The following is a 27679-nucleotide window of genomic DNA, read 5'->3' as shown; positions in this document are numbered from 1 at the left end:
TTGTAGACATATGTATTAATTCATCCAGATCTAAAACAAATGCTATTGTTTTCGGGCGACAGTTGATAACTGGTGGAGATTTTTCCGAATAGTGTCCATGTAAAGATTGTGTACGATCTAATTCCGAGTACAAACACGCCAACTGCTTTCTTAATTTTAACCTTTGTTTGTATAAGGTGTCAATTTTTCCTATCTGTTTGTTTTTTGTTTTCATGCGAACTGAATCTTGCCCTGACAATGCTCTGTCTTCCTGAAAAAGTTTGCTTGAAGTTTCTGATCGATGTTTGTCAAACAAATTGTGTCTTACGCAGAACGGATATTGTGAATTGTGTTTGGATTCATCTGTTCCAGATTTAGCACAATGAAATGCCAAGGAACTTAATTCAAAAGTAAAATCCTTCTCTTGTCTAATATGAGTTTTTGTAACACTATTACTTTCTTTTGTCACACGGTCTTCGTGGTCTCCACCTTTTTTGACATCCATGTCTTGTATGCTTTGTGGATAAGCACTGTCTTTTGTAATACCTTTTGACAACGTGTTGTATTGACTTTTACTCTTTTCTAACGTCTGACTTAGACACTGTTCTTCGTTAAAAGTAGTCATTGAAAAAGCTTCAATACTATCTGTAATGTTTGCCTTTGATCGTTCCTTTATATTTATACATGTATCATTGTGTGTGCGCGATAGTTTTGTGGTACAAAGACCGTCATATGAATTATTGTTACAAGATATACTGGAAAGACATTCCGAAGCGATGTCAATAACATCCTTATTTCTATTACTTTTACTTTTAATCATGAGGCTGACTGGAACATTTCGTTTTTTGCTTTTATATTTACATTTTTCTCCTATAAATGGTATTATTTTTATGCAAGATATACTTTCCATTACTGCCCTGCGGAAAGTACTGTGTCTTGCAACATAGATGACAGGATTCCAAATAATTGAGCATTTTGCAAAAACAGCTGGCGCTACCTGTGCCCATTTTGGAATGTCGTCAAAGTTTCCTACAACCGAACACATTGACACAACTGAGTAAGGAAGCCAGGTTGCAACAAACGCACCTGAAACAGGGAGGAAATATCAGCAAATAATTAAATAAGTACTTAACTTAAATGTTTGAAATGTGCAACATGAGCATATAATTATAGCTTATTAGATTTGTATCGAATAATATGCTCAAGTTCTGCAGCGGAAATATTGCGCGACTTCAGGAGCGCTTTATTATTCCGCGATAGAACGTGACTGTGCATATTTCTCTATATAAATATAATACTCTTATTATTACATACACATCTACACTAGTAATCATTATAAAATTAATATAAATTTGTCCTTTAGCATTTGTTAAATCAAAATAGATCGTTCAAGAAATTTCAAACGCGACAACACACATAAAACTGACGCCACAAATGACGTCACACCCGATATGAAACATGAACTTCAATATGGAAAATACTAAACGGAGTTTATATTTCAGTATTAAGATATTATATTTCTGTATCAGTATAAACAAGGACCAAGGTCGCTCACCTGAGAAACACACCATAACAGTGTAAACATGTTTGACCTAGTGATTTCATGGAAACAAATATTCTGGCCAATTTTCATTCAGATTGAACCAAAAATGTGGTCATTTGAGTTTAAACAAGTATTGTCTTTGAAATGACCTATTGACCTAGTTTTTGACTCCAAATGACCCATATTTAAACTCGACCTACATTTTATCGAGGCATTCATTCTGACCAAACTTCATAAAGATCAATTGAAAAATACAGTCAATATCGCATACACAAGATTTTTCTTTGATTTGATCTTGTGACCTAGTTTTTAACCTCAGATGACCCATATTCGATCCCGAACTAGATTTCAACAAGGCAATGATTTTGACTAAATTTCATGAAGATCAATTGAAAAATACAGCCTCTATCGCATACATAAGGTTTCTCTTTGATTTGATCTAGTGACCTACTTTTTAATCCCAGATAACACATATTCAAACTCGACATAGATTTTATCATGGCAATCATTCTGACCAAATTTCATGAAGATCAATTGAAAAATACAGTCTCTATCGCATACACAAGCTGTTTCTTTGATTTGAGCTAGTGACCTAGTTTTTGATGTCAGATGACCCATATTCAAAATTAACCTACATTTTATCAAGAAAATCATTCTGACAAAAATGTATGAAGATCAATTGAAAAATACAGCTTCTATCGCATACACAAGTTTTTTCTTTGATTTGATCTAGTGACCTTGTTTTTGACTCCAGAAAACCCATTTTCAAACTTGATCTTGATTTTATCAAGGCAATTATTTTGGCTAAATTTCATGAAGATCAATTGAAAAATACAGCCTCTATCATATACACAAGGTTTTTCTTTCATTTGACTTAGTGACCTAGTTTTTAACCCCAGATAACCCATATACAAACTCGACCTAGATTTCATCAAGGTAATCATTCTGACCGAATTTCATGAAGAGCAATTAAAAAATACAGTCTCTATCGCATACACAAGTTGTTTCTTTTATTTGACCTAGTGACCTAGTTTTTGACCCAAGATAACCCATTTTCAATTTTTGCTCTCGATTTCATCAAGGTAATCATTCTGACAAAATTTCGTGAAGATCAGTTGAAAAATACAGCCTCTATCGCATACACAAGCTAAATGTTGACAGACAGACAGACGACGTTCGCCGGATATCGAGCGATCACAAAAACTTACCTGAGCAGTGCTCAGGTGAGCTAAAAACACGATATGGTCCCATTTATATTGCTGTAACAGAGGGTTATAGAGCTTTGGTGACATATTTGCAATTTTTTGTATTTTCACTTTTTGTTTCAAACCCTTACCTATCATTAACAATACAGTTACCGCAACTTTCCTGTCCCTGTTTTGTTTCTTTACCGATGATACTCGAACATGTCGTTTAACAATTCTGTCCCTGTATATCTGAAATAATTAAGATACTGTGAAATCATTAATATTCGTGGGGGACTAATTTTCGTGGATTTCGTGGTTTAGTTAATCCACGAAATTTAATCCCAACGAACAAGTAAAATTTCTATTCATTTCATGTTCAAAAGTTGAAATCCACGAATTCATATCCCGACGAAATTGCCGTTTTGACCAAAACCACGAAATTTCATGCCCCCGAAATTAAATGATTTCACAGTATAATTTTACGACATTTAACAGTATAAAATCTTGATTTTCGTCATTATAGAAACTCAGTGAATATTTGTTTTTATCAACGTTATTTGTGCCACTTAGATAACCGGTTGGATTTTAATCTAAATGTAAATAATTCGTTGTTTAAACATGAAACATTTCAGCAACATTGTTAAAATAAACACATGAGTTGTTTACATTTAGTTAATATTTAAACAAATGTGTAAGTGATTATCTATTTTGCTACGGCTTTATATTTTGCATATGGAATAATCTCCTAATGTAAACTATAAATGTAGAAGAGCTATCGAATACATCGAATAGATATAATTAATATTTTCATCACTGATGGGTATCAATATTTGAACTTAATGACAGACATATTTACTTTGATAAAATGCTCTTCAAAACGAAAATATACAATTGAATATAAATGTCACATATTTGCAATTATGTCATTTTTATATTTTTTGCGGGAACGTGTTTTTTCGCGTCAAATAAATATTTAATATGTCTCAGAGAAGAATATGTCTCAGAGAAGAGCATATACGACTTGACTAAAATACGAGCAACTTAATAGACAATTAGTTGGAAATACGAGTAGCTTGAAAAACCACAAACTTAAAATAAGAGTAGCTTTAAATACGGGCAACTTAAAAAATGAGTAGCTTGAAATACGAGTAGCTTACAAGAAGAAGAAGCTTATCTTTGTTGAATATTGCGACGTTTGTTACGTAAATGGCTGGCCTTCACAGATATTTTTCTAATATCAATCTGTATTCCAAAATGCCTGTCAATTAGTAATGAATGAATACAAGATCCTAACAATGTTCGACTTTCATTGCGGCTGAACATTTTCCTCAGAAATGGAAAGGATTTAATATCTAAATAAAGTGTAACCCAATATCTAAGCACACATTATTGAGAAAAATTACAACTGGAAACAATATGTACTATGACGTGGGCATTTGTCAGACAACATTCAATATTAATGAAAATGGTGTGGTACCAATAATTATAAGGTCATTTGAAAGAAGAGAATTTCATCCCAGCAAACCAGGACTTCAGTCCCTAGGCGTGTACACTCATATACAGTTTGTTTTTATTTGTTGGGGTTTTTTTTGAAGTTGTTTTCCACTGATGAAATTTTGAAATACTGAGTTTCATTTAGGGTGTTGTAAATTACCAAGGGGCACAGAATAGTTACGTACAGTGTTACATAATAGAGGTATATGTATAGTAAGAAAAACAACACTTCATTTTTAATCTTGTGAACCGAACGGAAAGCGTCATCTTTTTACAGGACCGTTTTCAATAATTACAGTAACAATCCATTTATGATACTGCTTAAAGACTCATAATGCCCTTGTTTATACTGTGGCTGTCATATTTTTTGCTATGAGCATAAAATGTATCGATTTCTTGTTACATTCTGTGTTCGATAATTGGTTTCTCTAATAATTGTTAAATGTCTGAATATTGATTAATACAATAGGAAGTTCAATTGAACTCATCTTTATTTCCTCCCTTTATAGTTCTATTGGAATATTCATGCGCAGTAATGAAAGTAGAGTAGTGTTTGTCAAACCATATATTAATTATGCATAACATCTAATTGGACAGCTGTTTCATGTGATTTTAACACCTTGATTTTAACATAAAAATTAAAGCTTTAGGGAACTTTAATATACAGACATTTAATAATTTTATAAAATGATGGGACTTTACTGATTTGAAATTATAACAATGCTCGGGAAGTCAATGCGATCACAATTTAATTGGCACCCAAATGTACATGCAAATACTGAGTTGGTATTTTCATATCTATAGGTAGTCTAGCGGACTAAGAGACAATTTACAGAAAATAAAAGCTATTAAAACATCACACGTTTCCATTCTTATAATTATTTCAGTGCTCCTTCACATCAATTATAATTAACATAATTACATATGGTCTGAGCATTTTTCGCCACAGACTGATTGTAAAAGGAGATATTCGAAATATTACAGGGAGAAAAGTGTGTAACGCTTCAAATCAAGCGATTGATATCTATTCTCGTAATATCATAAAACTGCTATTTAGACATCTTTAACTATACAAGAGTAAAATTAGAAGTAATGTGGGGTTTTTTTTATATTTCATTGACAATGTGGTTTGAAGTCTGAGGAGTAACAACATTTTGAAGAACGGTTTATTGAAATTATAGCAGATCATTTTCAGTATCTCTTCATCGACATAGAACTGCTTGCTTTTAAATTCAAACGTTTAATTTCGAGAAATTTAAAGTTATTTCGGAGCCACGTTACTTGTTCTTATGCATTAAACAGACCCAAAAATTTCATGAATAAAACTCGTTGAGCGCTGTGTTTATAGTAGTACCGCTAAAATATTTGGTTTCTAGAAAAGGATAACGCCATTTTGTATTTTTGAAAATAAGAAGAAATTTTAGAACTGATATATGAGTAAAGAACAAAATACCAAAATCGACAATCAGTCGTTTTATTTTCCACAAACTCGAAACGATATGTGATCTACCATTTGCTGGAATTTAACGCTTTAAAATATAGAAAAAAAGTGTTTTCTCGCATAAACTTACCGTCCAGGCAATACTAATGTATCCAAACCCAATGAGAAACAGAGGTATAAACCAGCCAAAGGTAAACAAGCTTAATGTATATGACATGTTGTTTGCGTTCTTTATCTCCCAACTAACTGAACAGGCAACTCCCTTAATTTCCTCCTCATACCCTGACCATCCAACCAATGGTCCAGTGGCCCAACCCAGGCCGTATAGAAACGAAGACGTAATTGTTGCAGTACAACTACAAAACGAATTCGAAAATTTACGGTTGCATCGGACTATAATAAAATATCTATCCACCGCTAATAAAGTTAACATTGCCACTTGTGATATTCCCAAAAAGGTTGTTACAAAGGCATAGTACTGACATACGCTAAATCCAAATACCCATCGTTCACTAAAACTTGCTATGACAACAAAAGGTACACCGAAAATTGCCTGACCAATGTCACTTAACGCTATTCCGACTATAAACAGATTATCAACTGTTTGTATTTTCCTGTTCCTGAAATATGTGTACAGAATTGCAAAATTTTCTGAAATTCCAAGAGTCATTATAATGGTCATAACTGTTCCTATAGCATAATACATCGTAGGATTTGAAAGAAAACCACCAAATGCATGATTAAGTAGTATCACATTGTCTCAAGTCTTGATAGGATGAGTATCTGAAGCAGCATAAGAAGTTAACAGCTTTTATAATAGATGTCGCTGCTACTCTACTGTGCTGAAGAAAAAAAGATATCCAATACAATCGCTACAGTATTTGCATTCTTGCTATAGCTCAAACATCACTGTTCTATGTTTGTATACGCATTTCTTGAACTTGTTACAGAAAACATTTCATAAGATGTACAACTCTTACAATTGTTTAAACTGTGTGGTTATATATCCAACCAACCTTGCCTACGGAATATTTCTTAAAAGAATGAACATGTTTATTATCTAAGATAGTTCATTGTTACGGATATTATATAATGTATACACTTGATTTTGTTACAAAATTTAGCAGATGTGTTAAGAAAATTTGTTTAAATGACAATTACATTTTCCCCAAACCTAATCATATTAAACTGCACTACAGTTTTTACTTTGAGTTACTGGTGTTTTAAACTTATTATCGCTTAATTTTAACGAAGGCCTTTGCATTCAGTAGGTTATTTCCTTAACAAAGAACACTTCAGTGCAAATATTAAGACATACGCTATTGATCTGAAAAACAGTTATCTACATGGTTTCCTATAAATCTGATTAAAGTCAAAATTGCCTGAGACAGTTTTCAGACGTCGCTTTTAAATAAGAATTGCTGTCATTTTAATTGAGAAAGACTTGTAAAGCACCACTATTGACACCTTTGCAATAAATACTACTTTTCAAAGGAAAGTTTTAGAGCAGATTTATTGTTCCTATGTTCCGACAAAGCTTTTAAGTCTATAAAATATTAATTTATACAGATTCAAGCTTTTAGCAAATTATTTTTTCCTCCGATATAGCTTAAGATCAATTGGCATCAAAACAACACACCTACTCATATGAAAATATAAAGATGTGTAGGTCCGTCTTCTAGCAGTCAACCGTGAAAACTATAGTGGCATCCTCGCGGGTGAATTTCGACATGTAGTGCTATAAAGCTTGTTATTGCTAATCGTCAAACACATCTATTTCAGAGGTCAATAACGTCATTGACGTGCGGCGATCTTTGTTACCATGCCGTCTGTGAATGCCGATATCTCTGTAAGTAAGCAACATTTTTTCATATGTATGCTATACTTTTGACAATATCTTTCAAACTACTAATTAAAAGAAAAATGTTTTTTAATGGCATGTTAATGTTATGATATCATTTAATGCATATTACGATCTCTACCCAGATTATTTTAAAAAAAATCACAGAAACACATAAACGTATAAAATTTCAAAAGACAAAAACACAATAACTTCTTGTCATCTTGTCATATTTTTGGAAACGAGTTCAAATTTGAATTACTTTTTGGACCATACATCAGGAAAAATTCAATATCTACACACTTATTTTTCTATAATTATGTTAACTTTATTTGGCTATCGGCATGAATTACAATGCCGCAATTTGTCACTAAATATGTTACAAAAGTGAAACATGGCCAAGACAATATCAGCATATCAAGCCATCCATAAGTCTAACATTACCTTAAATAGCAAATAACACATAAGGTACTCAAGTATACTCATAATGAAATAGCCGGCATACTCTATCATTTCTATCAATACTATTTACCTTTAGTCTGTTGTCGGCTAGTGATTCTGTCTTTGCAATCAGAGCCTGCGCAGACTGATCATGGTTTGCACTGTTCGCTATTCAGTCAGTAGATTTCCATTATAAATAAAATCTTCAAATAAGAAATGGATCTGCCCAAATTGCATGATGGAATAGTCAATTATAGATATTTAGCAGGTTGTAGGTTAGAACAGCCTGCTTCAATGGTCGGGTTTTGTACAGATATACGAAATCTAGCACAAAAGTTTCTTACAAAGCGACCCCTGAGCACGTTTGCGTCAAATCGTAAATATGACACTGTCATGCAACAACTATTTCTTCGTAATCGGTGAATATTCATTGAAAGCATATAAAATAATCGACCAAAATGACTCCAATACAGTGTGCGGTAGGTACGGTGTGTCCGATTTCTTGAATGTCCGTCTAGGTTTTCTAAATGAGCTAAGCTGCACTTCTAACGAGATTTGACTTTGGTATGACATTACATCTCTGACACCAAATGGCAATAGTGTCTCAACATTAAGAAATCGTAAAAGAATTGTATTTTATGTATTATTACATGACTCCATATACATATTGCCGGGCCAATGTTTGTGCGACGCCGGTGGTTCCTTTTCAATATGTGTTTACTGGGCTAATCAGTCTAAATCAGTCTAAAATTAAAACAAAATGCTGTAAAGAACACTTTCTGATATAGTGTAATAAAACATTTATTGAATGGCATGCCTGTCAACAGTAAATCCTATTGTCAATAGGTCTGACTAGTGAGCGGAATGCCTTTCAATAAGTGTATTCTATTTACTTGCGCTTCCATTTTCTTTCATATTGAGTTTCAAGTCATACGAGTGTGTCACACAGATTCACCTCGGCCTAATTCTCCTGTTCAAACGTATGTTTTCCCCATGCTTCGACAAAAATTCCCCGTCCAAAATTTGTTTTATATATCCCAATCAAATCTCTGTGTTGACCTTAACATATTTGTGAAAATTATTATTTTAATTTTGACGCAATATTTCCCTTATTTCTACTGTTACGGCATGATTTCCTACCCTAAAGGGCTTTGCAGCCATTCCCCCAAACTGATGAACACTGGTAAAGAAAAGAAAGTTTTAGCCTTAAGAAGCCGTTTTATTGATAAACTACCAAGTCGGGCATTTTCTATTTCGGATTCCATGTAGAATTCACTTACTTAAAATAACTGTTACATTACACAATAGTTCTACCTTCTTTATGATACAGTTTGCTGCACTGTTTAAGTTATTGGAGAGGTCCATAGTGTTAGCTTTCAAACTAGGAGGATTTAGACTAATCTACTAATTTTACGGCGTTAGATTTCACTTTCTAGCTCAAATTACGGTGAGCCAGTCTAAAATGTCCAAATGCGCTTGCGCACAAGTAAATTTTGAAATTCTCTAAGACGAAAATAATTGTTCGTTTAAAATAAAGAAATATAGTGTAATACTATTGTTACAAATGTTGTAAACGGTTCAGTTATTAATAGCAAAATATATAGATATATATTTACTATTCTTTGTTCGCAGTATTCAAAGATATGCATATGCATTGAATCACGTTAAAATTATCTCGTTCAATTAAATAAATTTATTGTTTAACTGGCGGTTCGTTTCCCCCTTCGTTTGGGCCACGGATAAGAAGAGCTCTTCCGAGGTGTTCGATTGTGCGTCTTCTGTTTTTAGAAGATCTTCTGTGTCTTCCACCCGATAGTGGAAGAGGTCACAGAGATGTTAAACACGTGATCAAAACAAGACAGCAATTCGACTTATAAACTAACAAACTGAGTAATAAACTAGAACAAATAAAATGTTTAGAATTTCTTTTTCAAATAGCACATCAACAATAAAAGTCTCTGAAAAATACATTTAGAAAAAGAATGATATATTTTTTCACTTCCGGCAGACGTCCGTTCAATGGGGATAGCTTTTCTAAAGCTTCTCGGAAGCTATTCTCTCTGGCCAAAATGGACGGGGCAGTTGACAAACAAGCTTGTCAGGTGAGGTTCTCGCAAAAATGGCAAGATGCCAATTTGGCAGCTTTCACCAGGGCCAAATTCGGACTTGGAGCCAAGGACTTCAGTGTACAATTATTGCAGTGATAGCTTTTGTACATTTTAAATGAAATTCAGTAACTAGTAAATGCTTGGGTCTACAGTCCTCGGACTGGCGAAGGTTGATCATAACCTGAAGATGACTTACTGATTTTGAGATCATTAGGTTGTGGTTGCAGTAACCTGGGCCTAGGATCTCTAAACTTGATACGAATGTTGGCCATCACCAACAGAATGATGACCCCTCTAATAGGTCACAGCGATCTGCATCAGGGAAACTGTTTTTCGTATATAGCACAACCTATCATATAACGAGAGACATGATATAACTTTAAAAAGAGCAACACTGGACCTCTCCTAGGTTTCTTTTTTAAAAGAATCCTACTTGTATTATTTAGGGCCTATCCTTCTGAGAGACTCATTATGTTTTCCTATTTTCAGGATAACCGTCATGGACAGTTTTTAGAGGTGAATAAAGTTTTTTGTATTTTATTTGTTGATTATTGATTTCTGTTTTTCTTTGTTAGTTGTTTTTATTCTGTTTTTCCGTTTATTTTGCAATGTTGAAACCAAAAAATATCTAAATTGTTTTCTTAACATTTTGAAATCCGGTGGTAAACCTCTAAAAAGAAAAGGATATTGTAGAAGTAGAGGTAAATCAGCCTACTTGTAAAAAGTCTTAACTCCTATAACGCAGCTGCTCACTGGCATTTTGTTATGGTATGCTACGTATTAGCCATTGTACTGTACATTATTCTAGTTGGTACCGGTATATTATATGATGTAAAAGTCGCATGTGGTCAGCATTTAATCAAACAATAGATATTGTCAGTTCATATTTTATTATAGTTAGGGAAAATGAAGTGAAAGAAATCTTTCATGCGTTCATATAAAAAATCATAATTGAGGTGTATTTGGTACGAAACATCATGTGTTATTTCTTGGCAGTAGATTAGTAGTAACAAATTATGGTTCAAAACATAAAGCTTACTTTTCGTGTATGTATCAACAGAACGGAAGTGCAAATTAATAGTATATTATTACTAAACATTCAGTTTCTATTGCTATCTGGCCTAAAAGTGATTTTATGGACCTACCCTAATCTAAATTCCGGGAAAAGTGCTGTTTAGTTTCGTTAAACGTTTATAACAAACATTACCGAAACAAGATACATCGTAATGCATTGCAACTGTACCGACCGCACACTGCGTTGGAATCACTTTTGGTCGATTATTTTATATGCCTGTAATGAAAATTCACCGATTACGAAGAAATAGTTGTTGCTTGACAGTGTCATATTTACGATTTGATGCAAACGTACTCATGGGTCGCTTTCTACAAATTTTGACATTTTTTGATGGAAATTCTACACAAACGGCAGTCCCTCGTCAAACTGTACAGAAGTGTTTACATTAATGACAAAGAATTGCACTGAACAAGTGTTTGTGGCTAGAAAGGGTACACATGTGGGCTCCTTTGTCTTCAGTCGAACGTGATAAAACATTGGAAAACTAATTAGAAAATTTACCAATGACGGCGTAAATGTAGTCAGCCGGCCATATTTATCCACCGCTTCTACGACGAATCCTCCACCGCCGCGGCGTTGGAACTACCGCCTACACTGCGAAAGGTATGGTAGTGTGAATATATAGATTTTTTTTTTGAAGATTCTCTTATTCAATCTAAAACATATTTACCCAATTTGACAATTTTAACTAATTTAAATTTATCCGTTATAAGCAAACGTTTCTCTGCATTTATGTTGCATTTTGAAAACTGGGTAATTTTTGTGCAGTGAGTAAAATAATATTTTGGGGAAAATGGATTTTGTTGAAATTTTCAAATTATTTCATAGAAACTAAATATGAATGAGTGTAAATTCAAACTTCAAAAACTGAATTTATTATACCTTACATTGAAGAACAATTTAATAAACGTTGTACTTGGGTGATCAGCACTGCTCATGATAAATTAATTTACGGTATCTAGGTGCTATTTTCAATTATCCTCCTTTTAACTTTTGCGATGATATTTTATACTTATTAAATTTATTAAATTTCATTCTCTTTTGAGGGGTAAGATTTCATGGATATCAACTTTTGGAAGTAATAAGAACGGTAACTGAAATTTAAAATGTGTTGACAAAAGAGGATATTACATGATTGTCTTTTTCAAATAGAATCTATTAAACGAGTTGAATTAAATAATAAAATGCGAGGCTCTCTGCTGAGCATTTCATCAAGTTTATTCCCAAATTTAATATTCTTTTTGTCATATGTTAGTTTTTCCTTCTGAAACTTCCAAATTTCTTCTTTCTTCACGTATTCTTGGCCTAGTTAACACGACTTAAACGTGAAAACTTTATTATACTAGTGTAATACCAAAATTATGTAATGGCTTTATTTGTGATTTACATTTTTATTACATACCAACTACTATCAAATCAGTCATACTGGAATTACCTAAGCATTAGACCGCTACTTCATAATAATTTAACGTTACTAAAACCTTAATCTGGGTTATAGAACCAGTATTACTAGATATCGCCCCGCCAGGCACAGGTTTTGGATTATGATAGAGATGACGTAACATATTTGAGAGAAGTTATATCCTTGTGAAATATCAGAAACATGAAATTTATAAAATATGGGTAAACAATTTTATAAAACATTATATAAAAGAAGTTTTACCTCAATAAAGAGAATAACAATATTACTCAAACAAATATTTGCTAATGTATAATGCGTTAACCTCCAGACTCATAGGTAGAGTAGAATCATCACACAGCCGGTGTGCTGCTAATGTATAAAAAAGATACTGTTCGAGCATATCTATTTGACTTTTTCGAAGCATGCCTTATTATATTTGTCAGTTTTGATTGCGGTTCGCATCTTCTAATGCAGTTTGATCTTGAGAACATCAGAAAAATATTAAGAAAATGACTTGAATACACAATACTTGTTGCACATGGAATACCCTATAAACGACTGAAACGATCCGTTCTCTTAAATACATCCTGTTTACATAAGAAACATTGAAACATAAAAGAATAACGTAAAAGAAAACTTGATACATAAACTTTTGATCGAATTGAATAAGATTTTCCGGAGTAAAGAGATGCGGTTAGTGTGATCCGTGATTCACCTGGTGTCTATAATAAAGTTAATATTGCAATAGATATGTAAGTTTGTTTTACTCGCACAATGCCATGTCAGTTGACGAAATATCTACCTTTCGCGCTACGACTTTCCTCATATCGATTTAGCGAGTAGAACTTTGAATATCATTAGCAGACATGTAGACACAATAAATTATTTGCGAGTGCATCAGACTGATGTGAACATGACAGTTTATTTAGGATTGCTTAAAGTGATTAAATACTGTATTTCATTGGTTTAAACATATTTATTTATTAAGATATACATGACATATAACATCCATACATATAACATCCATACAATACAAATATCAAGACATGTGGATTGAATTGAAAGCTGCCAGATCTTGTAGTAATTCTCTCCACTACATCCTTTAAGTATCGGTACAATGTTATGGCGGTTAAAATTGATTATAATAATAAATCTTGACCAAAGTTGAAAACGCTTATTTTAGATGGCTTAAATTTGGCAGAGATATTCTGAACTCAACGAGAAACGCATACATTTAGATACAACAAAACACAATCAACCATAAATATATTGATAAAACTGTAAAGCGTACCTTTCTTGATTTCTACAAAAATAGAATAGCCAACTTACAAACTCGTCAAAAGGCATCAATTATAGAATCTTTAAAACTGAACAACTTGAACCTTACTTAACCATATTGCCTAGCCACTTGCGTCTTTCGCTATTTCACTTCAGAACTGGTAACCATAAACTACCTGTTGAAACAGAACTATGGCACAACTCCTACGTCCCACATGAAGACAGGAAGTGCACTTTGTGTCCGTTGAATGAAATCGGCGACCAATTTCATTACCTGTTCAAATGTCCCCTCTTTAAGCTAGCGAGAGCCCGTTTTATTCCCAAAAAGTATTATAAAAGACCCAATGTCCCGAAGTTTAAGGAACTATTCTCTTTGGAATCGGCACATCTGCTTACAAATATTACCTTTATGACGCGACTAATAATGAGACATTTTAGAAGATAAAATGACTTTAAGAGTACCTAGATTCAAAATTGTGTTCCGTTCTTGCGAAGTCTGATAAATGAACTGGCACAATAATATAAATATACAAGTCGAAAGGTTTCCTGCGGCCAGAAGTTATACAGACCAGAAATTGTTATGGATGTATGTGTTATCACTCAGCCTAAAAAGTAACCTATTGGTGAATAACGTGCTTGTTTTGTTTTTAATTATACAATTACGCTTAAATGTAGGAAATATTACTCCATTCTACATAGTAGATCTATGAAATATGTATTTCTTAATTCTCAAAGTTATTGTTTTGAGCAAAATAACTTTTAGCTCGACTGGTCACATTCCTTGACTATTGAAATACTTTACTAGAGCGATCACAAATGTGATGCATGCCTTCACCTGGACTTCGTTGACATACTAAGTATAGAGCAAGACAACAAAGGACCATAATCCAGGAAATTAAAATCCCTTATGTACAACTAGGTATCAATACTGATCATTGCTGAAAGTTTGAATAAATTATATGAAATAATGAATGCGGAATTTAGGTCACAAACATTGCTCTATATATCATATAGAGTGCCGGCTATATTGCAAAAACGGCGTTCCATAGATGCGATAAGCCAATCGCATATCGGTAAAAAGTCACGTGAAATCACCCAGTCCCCATGTGCTACACTACTTGTTGCATTCCAATATACCTGCGGCCTTCAGGCCGCAGGTAATAACGAGTTACCTTTCCATTAAGTGTCTGTATACATCACGCAAGCAGACGTGACACATTAATCCAATGTCCACTTATTTACATACTGAACCCCTTTCCGAATAAATTATCTTTCCTAAGACCGTTGCATGGCAACACACGAAATTGGCCAATCAAAACTATCCATTCAGTTAAAAAAAAATCAATAATTATAAATCCAGGTATGGCCACTCCCACGAAAACCAGAAAGTCGTGCTTTCCGTGCTAGACCGAAAGTTATTAGATTATTTTCCCACGCTATAGAGATTTTGTTAAAGACCCTTTGAAGATTTAAATTCCGCAATCTATTAAAGTCCCATCATGTTTCAAAGAATTTAGAATTACAAGAGACTATATTTTCTATAAGATTAACTGTACACCATTATAAACACTTACAATACAAACGTAGCTATTATGGAATTTTCATTACTATTACTCAATAAATAGCTAGCATCTACGATGAAAAAACAAAGAAGAAATAAAACTAAAGAAATATACTTGACAATGTTACCTTACAACCAAATTTGATTAACTCCGTTGCTTTAGTTATTTTTCTTCTATGTAGATGAATTAAAAGAACACCACTGTCCCCATATATATATTGTATTTTAAATATTGTATAACACTATGTCTGTCCGAAATATTTTTGAATACCATATGTCTATTGTAATACATTCTCACAGTCTGAAGAATTTATTTAATCATGTTGTTACTATTATGTAACCTGATTGCAAATAAAAGTAATTGTTGTTGTTGTTGTTAGTTGATTATTATGATTATGATAATGAGAACGTAGCGTAAGTATTGACACGAAACAATCGTCAGACTAAGTTAAAAGATTCGAACATCTAGAAGTAAGTGAGATGTAAGAGGAGCGATATTAGGGGCTGAAGTAGGTGAGATAACTGAGATTTACAAAACTTCAGTCAGAACGTTTTTATTTCTCTATGTATGTGTGAACAGCGTGGAATATATTTTTATTAGAGTCGTCTGATAAAGATGTATTTCCAAACAGCAGAGTCTTAGAGAAGCAGTACACTGTTCGCTAATGGAGTTCATTAGTGGGTGTCTGATTGTATCGTACTTTCTGCAGTGAAAAAGACTGTATTTCGTTGACAATGAGTTACGAATCGGTATTTCAGTTAAACATTATTTCTTAAATAATCTAAAATGTAAATAGAAGGTACACACCAAAGGACTCAATAACTCATACTTCATTATTTGGCGTCTCTGATGCCTTTCATTAATTTGATCTCGTTAGTCAGTTATGGTTACGTTTTCCCTGAAATAAAAATACCTTAAGTAATTATTGCCAAGGATTGTGAAATATCTAAGCTCATTAAAGTGTCGAATTATCGGCTTACGACCAGTTTCTGTAATTACTCTTTAGGTCGTATTGTACTAATTAGCAATTACTGAGGAGAACATTAAGAGCGTGTAACATTAAGCCTAAATAGAAAAAAATAGCATGCAAGTTTATTCGGCTTAATGCAAAGATTTCTTCAACTTGAAAAAGGTAAGTATATTATATGGAAGCAATGAGCGCAGTAAATACAGACCAACCATAAACTGAAATACAGACCAACCACAAAGAGAAACTGTAGTGGAAATATGAAGAAGGCTGGTTGCTCAAAACATCTATCAAAATGTACATATTTCATTATATGAAAAATATTGAAGACTGAAAACTGGGATGGTGTAAAGGTTAAAAAGGGGAATACTTGGCATAAGAAGAGTGGTAGAATGTATTAAAAGGTGGTAGGGATGAGGGAAGAAACTAGTTCGTACAATACTCTACCGGTTATGTTATAAATAAAATATATCATATGGCATTCAATCGTGTCACATATATTCGAAAATTTGTTTTATTTGTGGTTAAGGGAGCATAACCCAATTGCACTGCATATAGTAAGACAAACAATGAATTTGAATGCAGCTATACCTCAAGCAGGAAAGAACTGTATGATGCAGTAGAGTATTCAATTACAGATGATTCAAACCTAGCTGTAAGTTTTGTTCTAAAGGCTGAGACTTGGGTAGGTATTTTCCCTTTAATGACCTTTAGTAGAATAATGCTAGATTTCTAATACTTTTCAAAACTATATTTTCAGTTTATCTACTATCTTAATACGATATAAAAGATTGTAGAAAGTAAAATTTTATGGCGTTTATACGCCACCGTAATCTAATCTTCTTCAGCATTACCTTTATCATTGAACACTGTCTATAAATGTCACAAGAAATAAAAATGGTTAAAACTTACCTAAAACGAAGTTTGGTGATATTCATCAAACATCATCTTGTTGGTCACGTGGCCGGTCGGTACGTCCGTTGCAAAAGGTTTGTTGAGCAACTCCGTTTACATTTTAAAGAGATTCCAAGGAAAAGTGAAATTTCATACATAATGTTCATACGAAGTGTTGATGCGCGTGACATATTAGATCTTGAGATAACCAAGGTTCGAGCCCTCGAAGTCCTAATCAACCTCAGGTTTGTTCAGCAAACTACATTCACATTTTGTTATGTGTTTCGATGAAATGACATATTTTTCTAGGGAACACAGGGGACGGCATCATGCCCCTCCCCCCAAAATGATATAAACCGATTTACATGTTCGCTTCTTTATAGACATAAGTTAGGATGATCAAACTTGAGTGTTCACCTTTTTCCAACGCACACATCCCGAAAAAGTATTTCTAATAGGGCTTAATAGGAACAGACACATTCCAACAACTTAATCACCTTAATAAGCAGCGCGTGTTTGTATAAGTAAACGGTAGACATGTGCACATACAACATAGAGAATTTTCAAAGTAAAACAAATAAACATCAAGGAAAAAAATAAAACATACACGCTGGGGCACAGGACTTAACTTTTCCGAACATTGCTATAACTTCTTTGTCAACTGTAGGGAGATAAATTTTTCCCTGGCGTGTGCGGCATAAGGTATGTTCTGGGACTTTCTGTCAGAGTGGTTATTATTTTCATTTTATAGTATAAATGTTGTCCTCACGAATGCAGGTGAAACTAATTACAGGCAATTAGTCTTTATGTCAGAAATCAAATGAGCGGCCTCTGAAGTGCTTGATTTCCTTTATATCATTTCCGCTGATTCCTCTGTTAATAATGCCGGACAATTCTTGTCAATGCTAGATAGTAGGCTTGTATATGAATGACTCATTATATATTCAAAGCAAAGAAGATGTTACAAGTGCCGGTTGATAATAAACGCGATGTTAGATTGGTGTCAACATCTCTCCATTTCTAATCTATTTAAACTGCTGCCCATTCTGAATAGTACTACCAGTTTGGTTCAAGCACAAATGTTAATTGTTTGTAGAGAAATGTTTCTAAATATATCATCATTCAGCAGTAAAACAGGTTTGTCTCACAAAATTTCATTGTTGAATTTGAACCAGTTATTTGCCAAAACCTCCAGATGGCACAAGGCAAAACATGTCAACGTACACATGCACGTTAACGATATCCGCCCTAAGCCTCGTAATGAGCATGTGTTAAAACAATATCCGATAAGTTAATAGACTGGCTCGTATCACGTTTGAACTGCATAACTAAAATTAATTTTCAAGTGCATTATCAAGTCAAGGATCAGATACCACCTTAATAGCTCAGCTCAGTGGTAGTTGTCCACTTAGCATGCGGGAAGTCTGGGGTTCGATCCCTGGCCGCGTTATACCAAAGACGCGAAAAATAGTACTGACAGCTCCCTTGCTTGGCATTCAGCATTTAATGAGTTATACCAGGAGGTAAAATAAGCACAGGAAATAATGTGTTACTGGATACCTAATTTGTCGCACAAGAGCTATGTAGCTCGTGTTATATGTTGATTATATACGACGTTAAAATAAAGCTTACATTTACCTTTTACCTTTATCTCTCCTTTATACCAGACACTTTCTATTACTGTAACAACTTCTCATATCGTATCTTAAAAATACAAATAGAAATCCATAATACACTTGCTTTTATATCTTTCTCACCAACAGATAGGTTTCCAACTTTGCAATCACGTTTTTATAGATATGAAGACTTTATTTGTCGGCATCAAACATACAGGAAAACAATATTGCAATTGTACAATGGCTCTTTATCTGTCACATTACCTGTACTGTAGTAAAACTCTAACTTTTAAAGTATTTTGCTAAAATATTTATCTAATCATATGTTTAACGGAATATTAGTTTCACAGTAACGTACAAATCATATGGGGTATGTACATGTAACCTCTAAAACTTGTAAAGAATGTGTATAAAATCTTGCAGTAAAAACTTCTTCAAATTGCATCTATCTATTTAATATAAACTTTTCTTGCATACCAGACGGGGATTTCCGGTATCTTTACCGGTGCTGGAAAAATCCATCTTACACCCCGGGGTGTAAGATGACTCTCGTGCTGTAAATGACGTATTACGAACTACATATATGTAGAATATTTATGTACTAATATATATTTTATTTAAAAAACGGAATAAAAATTCAGTACCTTGACAATTCCTATTGGTTCCTGATAGTATATTTCTCGATTCAAATCACGTTATTTTATCAAAAATTCATAACGTTACGCTGCAACTGATAAAACAAAACCGGAACTAAACATTGTTATTTGTTTTGAAACGTCATGACGTCTTTCCTGTTTACGGACGTTGGTTTCCCGCGCTTTGTTTAAATACACTGCCATATGAAATAGTTCTAAAAAGAAAGCCGTTCGATTGATTTTATTTTTATTATTATTTCTTGAAATCGGTATGCAAGAAAAAGATTCTGTCACTGGTTATAGGTGTAGATGGGAATATCCGGCTCTCGGGTAACTGTTTAGGCGGTAACTCGGCAAGAAGCCTCGTTACCGCCTAAACAGTAACCCTCGAGGCCGGATATTCCCATCTGCACCTACAACCAGTGAAAGAATCTTACATACTGAAACAAAGCCACTATGTTTTTTAAATAGTTTGGTATTACATTACCTATTTCTTACCAAAAAAAACTACATCTTTTGATGTTGCAACCAATAATTGGGCCATCTTACTGTCAAAATTGTCCGCAGCGTATGAATATTGAATCTGTTTTTTATTTGTTACCTCCCCTTTTTTTGGCTCTAGCTGTAACTTTTCATGTGCAGTATTAAAAGTACTGCTTTTCTAACCATATTATTATACAAAACATCTATTTGGACAGTTTTTTCAACTGTTTTTAACATAACATTTAAAGCTTTCTGGCACTTTAACAAACGAGTGTTACTTCAGGATTTGTACTGATAAATGTAGTTCTTTATACACAATAGTAAAGTTGAATATATTTGATGAGGATGGTTCATATGTGAAGTAAGATCTAAAAATAAAATGAGCCGCGCCATGAGAAAACCAACATAGTGGCTTTGAGACCAGCATGGATCCAGACCAGCCTGCGCATCCGCGCAGTCTGGTCAGGATCCATGCTGTATGCTAACAGTTTCTTTAATTGCAATAGACTTTGAAAGCGAAAAACATGATCCTGACCAGACTGCGCGGATGCGCAGGCTGATCTGGATCCATGCTGGTCGCAAAGCCACTATGTTGGTTTTCTCATGGCACGGCTCAAATCATTTAGTGAAAGATGGGCATTATATCTTTGAACCACAGCGAAACGAATACTGTCTACTATGCCGGTATTAAGCGGCTACTCTTGAGTGCGTTTTATTGATATTGTAGAACGGGCTTATCTAAACGGGTTCTATTTTATTTTGTATCTATAAATGTAAATATACTTGTATATAAAAACTGGGGACATTACGTCGCAGTTTCGTTTAACTAAAAGGAAAATAGGAAAAGTTACTTGTGCTCATTTTTAGTATGAGGTGCATGGTATTTTGTCTGAGAAAGTGTAATAAATCAAAGTAAAGTCAAGTTATATATCAAAATGATTGTAAAATGGACCAATTACCGTAGAATGTCAGAAACCTTGTTCAATTTCAGACAGACACGCTTTGATTTGTGCTCGTTTAGATATAAAAAAATCTAATTTCTTACATAAATATTTTTCGTTTTACTTTTTTAAACACTGTTCTGTCAGTACTGACTAAAACACCGTTTCATGACTACGACTTAGATAAAGCCCCAAAAATATTTAACGATGGTTTCGGAAGAAGGGTTTTTCTTCAGAAACTATTTAACATTACTGTATCCAATGCATTATCAAGGCAGCTAACATGAAAATCTCTTATCAACAAATCCGGGCATTCAAAGGTCACTGCAGTTGCACGATTGTGAGCATGGAAACTACTTTTCTTGGTCGTGTTTCAGTCTCTTGGGATCTTATATGACTGACTGTGTAAGACGGGGTTTTCCCAAACCCAAGTGATAACATGGGATTAAATACCGGCCACTTACGAGTTATTTTCATGAACAATTAAATGCGTGCTAGTAAAGGTGATATTCGAGTTTCCGACCCTGGTTTTGGGGTAAAATGCTTTTTTTGTTTTGTTGTTTTTATCAACATGCGATATGAAGAAAGCACAATGTGCCATTTGCTTTGATTTGATTAAAAGCGCTTGTTCCGCATGTCCGGATTTTTAGTTTTAGTTTAATCATATTTTATTGCTCTCTGTTTCAATATTACACACAATATTACATACATTTTAACACACAACAAAAAACAAAAGGGTTGGGCTACGAGTTATTTCAACATCAGCATACAGCCCTTCCCATAGAAAAAGATCTTATAATATTCTATTCAACAGACTAAATGTGAGCAAGTTACTTGAGAGAGAAAAAAAAAACAACAGAAAGATTACAATAATCAAGAGAGAGAGAGAGAGAGAGAGAGAGAGAGAGAGAGAGAGAAAAAAGAAAACATCAAAGAATACATCCGGATTTTTATGCACTGTAACGTTTGCTTCATTCTTGACAATGAAAAGTTTTACAATAGAAAACTCAACAAATAAAAGAGAAAAGGTCCTGGGCTTTAATTTTGGCAAGCCTAGATAAAAAATGTTGAACCTTTTACAAGAATTTCAAATAGAATGGAATCTACAGGAAACTAGCAAATTTCATGAAATTTTTTGCGAATATAAATTTTTGTACAATACATTTAAACAGGTGTGAAGTAATATACAATTACCTATTATTTTGGCAAATAATGTACGTAGGTCCGTAGGGTTAATTGTAAGATACTTTACCTGAAATAATTAACAAAATGAAAGAGATAGCAAATTTCAATTATTTCACGTGGCAAAATTCTATTTATGTTTTTGTCATTTTTCATTTTTAGATCTAGAAACAAAATGATATTATGGTTCTGATTTTCAAATGCGCACATGGGATAACATCTTTACACGTAGGAAAATTTTCCGTTGTTGTACTTCGAGTCCAATATCCCTTTAATTGACTCTACGCTATGCTCCCAGTTTATCAAACGAGCAGAACTACTTACAATGAACACTCGCTGAAATTTCACGAAACAACATGTTTTCTCATGTTATCTAACGAAATATCAAACAACGCTCACAATGCAGTTGAACAGAACTAGATGTTATTGATATTTTTTCCGCTACCCGAGTGACAAAAATAGTGTTAAATAACCTGTCCGCCATTGCGCAACAAACCAGATGACTTTTGTGCTTGTTCCTGTAGTAATATTAGGCATATGAACCGTACAACGCACAATATGAACTAACATGTCGGTTAACATTTTCATGTTTTTTGGCTAACTACCAAATTTCTCCCTAATGAATTTCTGGAACAGTATTCTAAGGCAAAATTAAAGTTCTCTGCTTATCTATACTTAATATGGACTATGTTCTTGACAAAAACTTGAATGTATCCTAAGTGATTGTAAACGTCAATTGTTTACATTCAAAGCGACAACAACAACAACCACCGGCTTGTGCAGCTGAAATCCAATCTTATTTTCGAAGTTAAAATGGAACAAGTTACTTTTACAACAGCCATAAATATAGAAAAAATGAAAGAGCAGTTGTACAAGTTGTTTATGGTAAAGGAATAGCTTTTATCTTAGATTTTATCGAATGTCTTTTCATCCGACTAAGAGGTCAGAACTGGTTCTTCCCAAGAAAGAAGGCTTCGCGTGCATATGTACTCAACACTGAGAATGTTAAGGAACCAACCTGCCTATTTGCAAAGAACTAGGCTAAATAAGCCTGCCATGTCTGTATCTAAAATATTTTTTCTCTGTGTTCTGGAGGCTTTGTCTTGCTGGTCCCTTTGGTCAGATCCCTTCAGCAGCCGTTGTAAGTGTACATGTATATAAATTTAAAGAACATCATGAAAATGATGCTTATTTGATATTGTATATTATAATAGCGCCCGACAATTTCGACAAAAAATGATTTTTTCTTTGGTTTTATTTTCGGACGTCTGAATTCGGATCTTAAAAATAAATTTCTAAGTAATGTCTCCTTGTATATTGATAAATGTCGTGTTCTAGTCCGCATATCGGATTAAATACATCATTGGTGACATAAATGAAGACCAGCTTAATCTGAACAGTCACAAACAGAAAGATATGGTTATTTTTAACAATATGCACAATATGCAAAGAGCGCCTCTGTTAGTCGCATTTCTCTACCCAATGTTATTTCAAACGATATTCCGTCTTACACAAAGAAACACTAAATACTGTGACAGATATTAATGTCTTTACATTTAACTTTAAACATCAATTGAACGACAGACTAGCCTTTTGTAAGTTCAGACACGATTCATTAGGCATCTAATTCCTTTACGGATAAACAGACCGTACTCCATTGAGTTTTATGATTAGAAGACCGAATGATAAATCATGGTACGGTTCTATTATGTCTTGTGTCTATAAAAATACCCCAAAAATAAATAAAGCTATAGAAAGTGTGCCTGCCAAAAATTACATTATAAACAGAGTAACATAATGTTACACGCAAAAGAAACATTCTTCAATAACCTAGAATTAACTCTATTTGAAGCAGATTCTAGCAAAGGAGACTATTGAAAAAGGGTTAAGTTACCGGTGCATCAATTCAAATGTAGTGAACTTATTCCTGTCTTAGAAATAAATGAAAACGGTAATTTTCATATTTAATTTCTGATAGTACAAAGCAAACTGTCTCAAGAAATACTTTGTACAAATTTAAAGGATTGACTCCCCTAAATCTTATCTTCCAACACTTGTAGTAAAAGTAAGAACATCATCAAGGAATAGTTGATAAATAAACCATAAGTATTATTGTTCTATTGTTTTTGCTGATGAATATAGCTTCGGGCTGAAATGAAATTAGCCACATAATGTTTCAAAAATGTAGAAAAATAGTAGTGCCGCTAAGTACAGAGGGTAATAGGAATACACTCTCTCCAACGATAGGCTTGTTACTCTGATTAGTTGTGCTGGTAAAAATCGGAAAGACTAATTTTAAACGTTTTTCAACCATTTGTAATCAAACTTTTAAATGTATTTGAAGCAGTCAGGTCTCTTACCAGGCCCCTTTTTCTGTGTATCAGTTGAAAGATATTGCCTGTCTACCTATATGTATGGCTTTATGCGACATTCCAAAGGCCTTCTCTCATTAATGGTAGGGTGGTCTAATTTCTGAACTAAACCAAAACGGAATCCTTGGTAAATTTTAGCAGTGGACCAAACGTTATCGTACTAATCGTAACTAAAATGTGTTACCGGATCGTTTTTCTCTGATCTAAAACTTTGGTCCCCCAATGCTATAACATTGGGCCTTTTTTCTTTGAATGGGATGAAATAAGGAAACTTTATTCCACGTAAATCCCGAAAAACCAAGCAGCATAACCTTACTAAAACTGCTTGGGAGGTTGGAAACCTGCTCGTTTCCACTGCTTTGGTTGAGCTTTTGTATCAGGTTTTTAATTTAGTCATATTTTATTGCTTATATAAATCTGGAAGAACATATAACACATTAAAATAAACACACATATGATGATGCTGATTTAAACTCGTATCAGGTTCAGCATAATGGACCCAAATTTCATCCCAAGTGCTAATACAGTTCTAAAACTTATTTCATTGCGGTTAAAACGCCCAAAATGTTATTTTGCTATTGTCACCTAGATACCTTTTGGTCTTCTGTCAGCTGTTTCGGCTACAACATTGCACTAACCTTGCTCATACCTAATTCTCTATGTAAAATCTGATGTGACGACACTTCAGCGATCCTTAATTTATTAGCTACCTCAAGCAATGTCAATCTTTGTTGACAAAACCTCATCATTCGTCCCAATTGAAGGGGTCACTGCCTCAGCGGGCCTCCCAGGCCTAGTCTTGTCTCTCACGAAACCCAGCCGAGATATACAGGCTTTAGAAAAGCTTGTCCGCTACTTTTGAAAAGCAGGAAGTTTATAACAGTTCTCTGTTCATCCAGCTAAGAGTTCATGGTAGCCCTAACACCTACCTTGATTAAATGCCCAGGACGTCGCGTATACACACTCCTCATTAAAATAAACTGACCGATTTATATGCGATAAAATGTCTTTCCGCTCATTTATGATTTATGTAGGTACATGAACGTGAAAAGACATGAGCATGAAATGTCCGCATATTTTCCGACCGCCCGTCGTATAACTGATAACATCTTGCGTGTTGCTCGCCTCTTTGCTGATAATAGTAAATGACTATCTTCACTGACTTTAAATAACGTTAGTTTTGTTTTTGTTTCAGGATCTTCCTCCATCATCTTTGTAATAACAGCGGCTATGTAACATTAGTTCGTCATATCAACAATTTATCTTGTATTTCATCAGCCACTTTTCATAGGAATCAGACCCCAGAAACTCAGACAAGAAATGATATTTTGAAATTTAAAGTAAATTAAAGACAAAATTCACAGCGCATTCTGTTCCTTAATACTGCTGTGTACCCGACAGTCAAGTTTCCGTATGTCATGCACGTGTACGTAATGTTTAAAGTAACCCAAAAGTCGAATCTTTTCATTTTCATCTTCGTTACGGCCCTATGTGCGAATGTGGGCACCAAAAGAGGTCGCAGAACGTTTCTTCTTCAGCTGTACCCGTATTCTTCATCCGCTTGATGGTCAAGTTTTGCTATGTGGTAGCGACTGACAGGTTCAAATACATTAAACAGACCAAAAGATTGAAAAAGATAATGTCTTACAAAAAATAGGTATGATGAAAATATAACGTTCGTGAGTTCGGCGCACTACGTAGAACCTGGCTCAAAGATCGTCTTCAGATCAACCACCTGAAATGTGTTCAGACTTGGCTGGCTTAGGTCGTAGATCGTAGATCATCAATTTGAGATGTGTGAAGGCGGCATGCTGCTGGTAGGTCGTATGATGTAGATCGACAATAGGATCGTAGATCAACCATCAGAAATGCGTTCAGAACTTGTTTACATGGGTCCTAGATCGTTGATCAACCATCACAATTACATTGAAACTTGGGTGACTAGGTCGTAAATCGTTGATCGACCATCTGAAATTCGTTCAGAACTGGTTGACCTGGCTCGTAGATCTTAGATCAATCATCGAAATTATACGTGTAGTTGGCTGACCTGGGTCGTAGATCAACCATATGAAATCCGTTCAGAATTGGTTAACTCAGCTCGTATATTGTATACCAACCATCTAAATTACAATTTTCATTGGATGACCTTGGGTTGGAAAACATAGATCAACCATCTAAGTTACATTGAAAATTGGTTGATTCGAGTTGTAGATCGTACATCATCCATCAAATTACATTTAAAATTGTTGACCTTGCATCGTATATTGTAGATCAACCATCTGAAATGCATCCAGAATTTGTTGACCTGGGTCGTAGGTTGTAGAGCAACCATTTAAGTTACAATGAAAATCGGTTAACTTGGGTCATAATTCATAGATCAACCATCTAAAGTACATTGTAAACTGGTTGACTTGGGTTGTAGCTCGTGGATCAACCATCTAAAGTACATTGAAAATTGGTTGACTTTGGTCGTAGATCGTAGATCAGCCATCTCAAATTCGTTTAGAGTTGGTTGACCTGTGTCGTAGATTTTTGATAAACCATCTAATATTTTCAGAATTAGTTGATCTAGGTCGTAGATCAATCGTATGAAGTGCGTTTAGAATTGGTTGACATTGATCGTAGATGGTTGATCAACCATCAGAAATGCATTCAGAATTAGTTTACCTGGCTCGTAGATCTTGGAACAACCACCTAAATTACATTTAAATTTAGGTGACCTTGGGTCGGAAATAATAACCAAATTTCTATGTAATTTATTTGGTTGTTTACGATCTTTGAGCCAGTTCGACAAAATAAAATTATATATGTCAATCTGCGACATATGAGCTACGCGCCAACTTTACACACCTGAAAATTTATTTCATTTCTTTTTCATATCAGCAGCATTATTGCCCTTTCCCAACAGTGTCAGGATACGAGTTATAAGACCCAGGGAAGTGCCTACGCCTTTAGTATCTTGAACAATGAAATGGGTCCTAGGTGACTATGTCTTAGACTAGCTAACTAACGAAATAGAATGTCCTTTGTTAAAACGTATAGCTGGTGAGACCAAAATATCTCATATATAGTATTTTCCTCTGGCTACCTTGCCTAAATGGTTCGTGTACCAAAGATTTGTGAATGATTTCAATTATGAGCTCGATAATTTCAGGGATCAGGCTAATCACTAAATGTTTTAAACTAACAATCTTCAATTAACAATAATTTGCTCAAACTCCTATAGGCTGGAGACTCTA

The 27679-nt window shown here is 34.1% G+C and overlaps 1 long non-coding RNA gene across 1 annotated transcript in view; it reads left to right on the top strand.

Annotated features, from left to right (window-relative positions):
• LOC128550846 (uncharacterized) overlaps positions 1-25915 on the top strand; it is a 63632-nt gene extending 37717 nt beyond the window's left edge. The window contains exons 3-4 of the long non-coding RNA XR_008368502.1: positions 7427-7493; positions 25636-25915. This is a non-coding gene — a long non-coding RNA (uncharacterized LOC128550846). The remainder of the gene's footprint in view (positions 1-7426; positions 7494-25635) is intronic.
• Positions 25916-27679: the final 1764 nt, after the last annotated feature.

This window comes from Mercenaria mercenaria, chromosome 18, assembly GCF_021730395.1.
Source record: "Mercenaria mercenaria strain notata chromosome 18, MADL_Memer_1, whole genome shotgun sequence".
Taxonomy (NCBI): Eukaryota; Metazoa; Mollusca; class Bivalvia; order Venerida; family Veneridae; genus Mercenaria; species Mercenaria mercenaria.
This window is presented reverse-complemented; position numbering and strand designations above follow the sequence as displayed.